Raw genomic sequence first — 7,426 nt, 5'->3', positions numbered from 1 at the left:
AATTATGTTAACACAGCTGAAAACTGTTGTTCTGATTAAAGTAGCAATAAAACTGGGCTTCTTAGACGAGTTGAGTATCGGGAGCATCAGTATTTGTGGGTTCGCTTACAGGCTCAAAATGGCCAGAAACAAAGGACTTTCTAATGAAACTCGTCAGTCTATTCTTGTTCTGAGAAATGAAGGCTATTCCATGCGAGAAATTGCCAAGAAACTGAAGATCTCCTACAACGCTGTGTACCACCCCGTCACAGAACAGCGCAAACTGGCACTAACCAGAATAGAAAGAGGAGTGGGAGGCCTCGGTGCACAACTGAGCAAGAGTACAAGTACATTAGAGTGTCTACTTGAGAAACAGATGCCTCACAAGTCCTCAAATGGCAGGTTCATTAAATAGTACCCGCAAAACTGCAGTCTCAATGTCAACAGTGAAGAGCCGGTTAAGCCCTGGCTGTTGCGAGAGTGTGCTTGCAGGCTAGGTCTGAGTCAGACCGAAACTAGATAAAGAGAAGTAACCACTGTCTGGTTTTGACATCTTGATACATTGACGTAGGTGATCATACCACTAGGGAGTGATCACATGTATAAAATCAGCTGCGTCCTTGGGTGGGGTGCAGAACTTACTCGGAAACATGCGTGGTATGTTCCTGTTGTCAACTTCTGTCTGCAATTGCATTAATAAAGGTTTTTAAATTATTTAATTAAAGATAGTCTGAATGCAAATTTCACCAATGAGCCAATGATTGACAAGGAACGAACCCCAACATTAGAGGCAATGAAACCTTCAAAACTGCTTCAGCATATCAAATCCAATCACCGTGCACTTAAAGACAGAACCTGTTGAATTCTTTGAGCAAAAGAAAACGTGAACAAGGACAGACGCAAGTCTTGAGTTAGTGGCTAGCCGTATTGCTAAGGCCAAGAAGCCTTTCACTGTTGGCAAGGAGATGATTCTACCTGCTGCTAAGGACATTTGCCGTGAACTCTTAGGAGAGGCTGCCGCTAAAAAGATAGCACAGGTTCCTCTTTCGGCTACCACCGTCACTAGGCGAATTGATGAAATAGCGGAGGACGTTGAGGCACAATTGTTAGAGAGGCTTAACGAGTCACCGTGGTATGCAATCCAGGTTGACAAATCTACCGATGTTGACAAGGCAATACTGCTGGTTTATGTGCGATATATATTTCAGGATGATGTGCATGCGGATATGTTGTGTGCGCTTCCCTGCCGACAAACACAACGGCCGCAGAACTATTCAAGTCTTTGGATGATTACATGTCAGGAAAATTGGATTGGTCATTCTGTGTTGGGTTATGCACGGATGGGGCTGCTGCCATGACAGGACAGCTGTCTGGTTTCACTACCCGGGTTAAAGAGGTTGCGCCTGAATGTGAGTCTACGCACTGTGTCATTCACAGAGAAATGCTGGCTAGCTGAAAAATGTCACCTGAATTTAATGTAGTATTGAATGATGCTATCAAAGTTATCAATCACATCAAAGCACACACCCATAACTCGCGTCTGTTTGGGAAGCTTTGTGAGGAAATGGATGCAGAGCACAAACACCTTCTCTTATACACAGAAGTCAGATGGCGATCTATGGGGAGATCGCTTGCCAGAGTGTTTGAGTTATGAAAAAAAGTCACCGCTGGCAGCACATTTCAATGACAAGGAATGGGTCGCAAAACTCGCTTACCTGTGCGACATATTCAACCTGCTCAACGAACTCATTCTGTCGCTTCAGGGGAGAATGACAGCTGTCTTTAAGTTGGCAGATAAAGTGGCTGCATTCAAAGCCAAACTGGAACTGTGGGGACGGCGAGTGGACAGGGGCATATTTGACATGTTCCAAACATTAGCGGCGATTTTGGGAGAGGCTGAGACTGGGCCGTCGTTCTCCCAGCTGCTGCGCTTTCACCTAGCTTCGCTGTCAACAGAGTTCGAGCTTTACTTCCCAACCGCCAAAGACCCACAAAGTGTGAAGGAATGGATCCACGAGCCATTTGTGAATGAAAGAAGATCGACTCCTTGAGATTGCAAATGACGGTGACCTTAAAAGTATGTTTGAGAACTTCATCTCTGCCGACCTTCTGGATTAAAATCAAGGCTGAATATCCTGAGATAGCTAGCCACAAAAGCACTGAAACCGTTGCTTTTTCAACATCCCTATCCCTGTGAACCGGGCTTTTCCGCAACGACGGTAACATAAACAAAATTACGGAGTAGACTGGACATAAGAATGTCACAAACTAAAATGTTATGAAAAAGTGGCTATACTAAAGTTATAGGCCTAATCGATATTCCGTCTGGTCTTGTTGAGGACAGCTGCCTTAGACCACCATGCCACTCAGGAGGCCCTACTACATTGTTGAGGGAGATGGCACATAAGCATTCAGCTGAACCTTTGTACCTGCTGTAAACAGTGTATGCGACAAATACATTTATTTGATTTATGTTTTGACCAAATAGATGTCAATGTTTGGGCTCTTATAGGGTTGGAGACTCCTGCTGGCTATGCATCTCAATGTGCACATGTCTACTACCCACATGGAGGTCCTCTGTAGCCCAGTTGGTAGAGCATGGCGCGTGCAACTTTAAAATAAAGATAGTGTCACGCCCTGGTCAAAGTATTTTGTGTTTATCTTTATGTATTTGGTCAGGCCAGGGTGTGGCATGGGGTTTTTGTAATTGTGGTGTGTTTGTCTTGGGGTTTTGGTGGTGGTATTGGGATTGTTGCTAGTAGGGTTATCTAGCAAAGTCTATGGCTGTCTGGAGTGATTCTCAATTAGAGGCAGGTGTTTATCGTTGTCTCTGATTGGGAACCATATTTAGGCAGCCATATTCTTTGAGTTTGTCGTGGGTGATTGTCCTTAGTGTCCTATGTGTACTTTCGGTTAGGTTGCACTAGATAGGCTGTTTCAGTTTCATTTCTTGTTTTGTAGTGTTGTGTAGTGTTGTGTAGTGTTGTGTAGTGTTTGTGTAGTGTTCGTGTTTCTTTGTTTAATTAAACATGAATCTCAATCGACACGCTGCGTTTTGGTCCGATCCTTGTTCTACCTCTTCGTCAGAGGAGGATATAGAAGAAACCCGTAACAGATAGCCTCATTGGCGTTGCCCGTGCTGTCACAGACGCCCTAATAGGCCTCTATATATCTCTATGCTGTCAATTGTTTCAGTTATGACCATTTCGGTTTGGACAATTTTGACTTATTTTGGACTATGGGGATTCTTTGGACTAAAGAATCCCCATAGCTAACATATGGCTGGTTATCTTTCATTTGGACAGATATACATTCCAGTTTTAGTCCCAAAACTTTACTTTACATATTTCTTGACACATTAGATTTTGGTATTGAAGCTTCTTAAAAAATAAAATTGGTTATTTTACCAACTTGCTCGCTCATTTTCTCCAAAATGTTTGCAGACTACTCACCATGTGGTCATGCTGGAGAGGGGTGCAATCCCATCACCTGGTGATATTTGTAGGGGTGTGGCTTAAGGCACATTCATTCTACAGTCTTTTAATGTGTGTGTTTTGGTATCGACATCAAAAGGTGGGACAGCATTTTTTTGAGAAAGATGTTTAAAAGTAAATAAAATCACTAATTAGATCAGTTTCTTCCAATGTAATAATATAACAACTCTAGATGTTCTATTGAAATAATAGTGTTAAAAATCACAAAAATCATGAATTGCTTTATTTTCAATCATGACGTTTTGGAGGGTTTGGGACAGCCACCTCTCAATAGAAATAGGTGTATAAACATTGAGTTGTACTATGTACTTGTACATTGTACAATATTCAGTTAACAATATGTTTGTTATTGCCTTGGGCTGAATTACAGATATAATGATGTAAAAAAAAATTCCTAAATTTGAAGACTTAACTGTTTTTATAAATGTGTAACCTGCAATTTGCAAAACTTCTGTAGAATCCCCCATACACGTGTGTTTTTTGTTTGTTTTTAGGCCATGTGGTGTGCCAAGAAGGACTGCAAACAAACAACAGCCGTTTTCAACAAACCAATTCCAGTCGTATGCACGGAACAAGCAGTATACGGAAAACATGCCCTCCCAATATTGCCTCTGAATAAAATGCTAACCCCAAAAGTTCTCAGCAAACATTGAAAACAGCCGACACAAAGGAGTCAGGTGCCAGTGCTAGCAGTCAGCAAGCACAAACATGCAAATACAGGCCACTGAGGAGAGTAGCATCTGTGTCTCTTCAACTTCAGAGATGGACTCTGGTGCAGAACCTAACAATTTGCTCCCGCCTATCATAAAGTCAGCGGTGAAGCAGAGGCAGGCCAAAAGAGGGCTGTCGTAAACTATAGAGGACAGACAATGGCCCACTCTGTTAACACTTAGATAGTTAACACATAGATACTAGGTCACTGTTGGAAGTGAAGAGACAGAGAGAGAGACAAAAATAACATACATCATCCAAGCAGGCACTCCTGGGACTTCGCTAATTGCTTTCTCCGGGACATGAGTTTCAATAGGCGCTGACCCGACCTGACCACCCTGGCTGCCGGGTCTGTCTTCTTCCCAGGCCTGTTCATGCTCTCCAAGAAATGCCTCAAATACATCCCTGCACTAAGGTGGAGCAAAGGGGATGTGATCAGTGTCAACCGGGTTGGGGTTCTCCGTTCAGGCGATCATGGCCTCCTCAACTGGTTACATCACTGCCTCCTCCTGTGAAGACATCATCAAGGATCAGTATTGGCTGACCAGCACCTACATCCTCTTTGCCGTGCCCTACTTTGTGTATGAAATCTATGCTATTGTCATGAGCTACTGGTACAAGCAACGGGTCAAGGATCACAAAGCAGACAGCGGCGCCAAACGCCTGGGTGCGGCCCTGGCCTGCGACGCAAGTTCCTCATTGTGCTCCAGCACGTAGTCATGGTCACTGTGTGCTTCCCCATCTCTGTGTTCTGGCGACAGGGCAAGGGGGATTACTTTCAGGGCGTCATGTTACGGGCTGAACTCAGCACACCGTTGGTCTGTCTGGGAAAGATCCTTAACCACTACAAACAGCAACACACTCCAATGGACAAAGTGAATGGGGCTACAATGCTGCAGTGTTAATTTTGGCACTCTGTTTTAGATTTAGTCTAGTCTTGAATATGATTTTTGTAATTTGAATAATCACTTAGTCTAGTTATTGTCAAAATGATGAAAACATTTTAGGCCATTTTAGTCAACTACACTGAACAAAAATATAAACACAACATGCAACAATTTCTAAGATTTTACTGAGTTACAGTACATATAAGGAAATGAGTCAATTGAAATAAATTCATTAGGCCCTAATCTATGGATTTCACGACTGGGAATACAGACATGCATCTTTTTGTCACAGATACACTATATACAAATGTATGTGGACATCGCTTCAAATCAAATGTTATTTGTCACATGCGCTGAATACAACAGGTGTAGACCTCACCGTGAAAAGCTTACTTACGAGCGCTTAACCAACAACGCAGCTCAAGAAATAGAGTTAATAAATATTTAATAAATAAACAAAAGTTTTAAAAAAGTAACACAAGACATTTACATAACAATAACGAGGCTATATACAAATTTGATTTGATTTGATTTGATGATTCCGGGACCGAGTCAATGTGCGGGGGTACAGGTTAGGGGGGGGGGGGGGGGGCATTTGATTTGCTGTCTTCAGCAGTCTAATGGCTTGGGGTAGAAGGTATGGCAACATACCATTCAGCTACACCCCATACCAACATTCAGTTACACCCGTTGCTGACAGGTATATAAAATCGAGCACACAGCCATGCAATCTCCATAGACAAATATTGGCAGTAGAATGGCCTTACTGAAGAGCTGAATGACTTTCAATGTGGCACCGTCATAGGATGCCACCTTTCCAACAAGTCAGTTCAATTTCTGTTTTTGTGCTGTTATTGTGAAATGTAAACGTCTATGTGCAACAACGGCTCAGTCGCGAAGTGGTAGGCCACACAAGCTCACAGAATGTAACTGCCGAGTGCTGAAGCGCATAGCTTGTAAAAATTGTCTGTCATCAGATGCAACACTTCCAATCTGCCTCCGGAAGCAATGTCAGAACAATAATTGTTCGTCGGAATCTTCATGAAATGTGTTTTTTCCATAGCCGAGCAGCCGCACGCAAACCTAAGATCACCTTGCACAATGTCAAGCGTCGGCTGGAATGGTGTAAGCTCACCGCCAGTGTAAACGCGTTCTCTGGAGTGATGAATCACGCTTCACCATCTGGCAGTCCAACGGATGAATCTGGGTTTGGTTTATCCGAATGGTCTGGGGCTGTTTTTCATGGTTCGGGCTAAACCTCTTATTCCAGTGAAGGGAAATCGTAACACTACAGCAAACAATGACAATTTTGTGCTTCTAACTTTTTGGCAACAGTTTGGGGAAGGCCCTTTGCTCTTTCAGCATGACAATACACCCATGCACAAAGGTAGGTCTATACAGAAATGGTTTGTCGAGATTGGTATGGAAGAACTTCACTGGCCTGCACAGAGCCCTGACCTCAACCCCATCAAACAACTTTGGGATGAATTGGGCGAGCCAGGCCTAATCGCCCAAAATCAGTGGCCGACCTCACTAATGCTCTTGTGACTGAATGGAAGCAAGTCCCCCAGCAATGTTCCAACATCTAGTGGAAGAATGGAGGCTGTTACAGCAGCAAAACGGGGATCAACTCCATTTTAATGCCCATGATTTTGGATTGAGATGTTCGTCGAGCAGGTGTCCACATACTTTTAGGCATGTAGTATATGGATCAGAAAACCAGTAAGTATCTGGTGTAACTACCATTTGCCTCATGCAGTGTGACACATCTCCTTCGCATAGAGTTGATCAGGCTGTTGAGTGCTTCTACACCTGCATTGCTTGCTGTTTTGGGTTATAGGCTGGGTTTCTGTACAGCACTTTGATATATCAGCTGATGTAAGAAGGGCTATATAAATACATTTGATTTAATTTTATTTGATTGTGGCCTGTGGAATATTGTCCCTGGATATTGGGGGGAACTGGAAAACACTGTCGTACACGTTGCCAGAACATCCCAAACATGCTCAATGGGTGACATGACTGGTGAGTATACAGGCCATGGAGGAACAGGGACATTTTCAGCTTCCAAGACCTGTACAGATCCTTGCGACATGGGTCTGTGCATTAGGAGCTAAAACCAGGAATTTGAAGATTTAATAAACCCCAGAATGGGTACACAGTCCCTGGACACAACAAAAGTGAATATGAAAAAGGTCCAGGGTACCAAATTACGTTTCATGCTGACACGTTTTCGGACCAGAACATGTTTTTAACCTTTATTTAATAAAAGTACAGTACTTTTCTATGGAGCAATTGTTGTGCCTTAGTTCCGCATTCTAGGAAATGTTAAATGTATCAATATCATGTTTGTAT

General features: G+C 43.0%; 1 pseudogene; it reads left to right on the top strand.

The window, feature by feature from the left end:
- Positions 1–4,180: 4,180 nt before the first annotated feature.
- LOC109869736 (ceramide synthase pseudogene) lies at positions 4,181–5,089 on the top strand (annotated as a pseudogene).
- The last annotated feature ends 2,337 nt before the right edge of the window (positions 5,090–7,426 follow it).

The sequence above is a fragment of the Oncorhynchus kisutch genome, linkage group LG24 (assembly GCF_002021735.2).
Source record: "Oncorhynchus kisutch isolate 150728-3 linkage group LG24, Okis_V2, whole genome shotgun sequence".
Lineage (NCBI taxonomy): Eukaryota > Metazoa > Chordata > Actinopteri > Salmoniformes > Salmonidae > Oncorhynchus > Oncorhynchus kisutch.
This window is presented reverse-complemented; position numbering and strand designations above follow the sequence as displayed.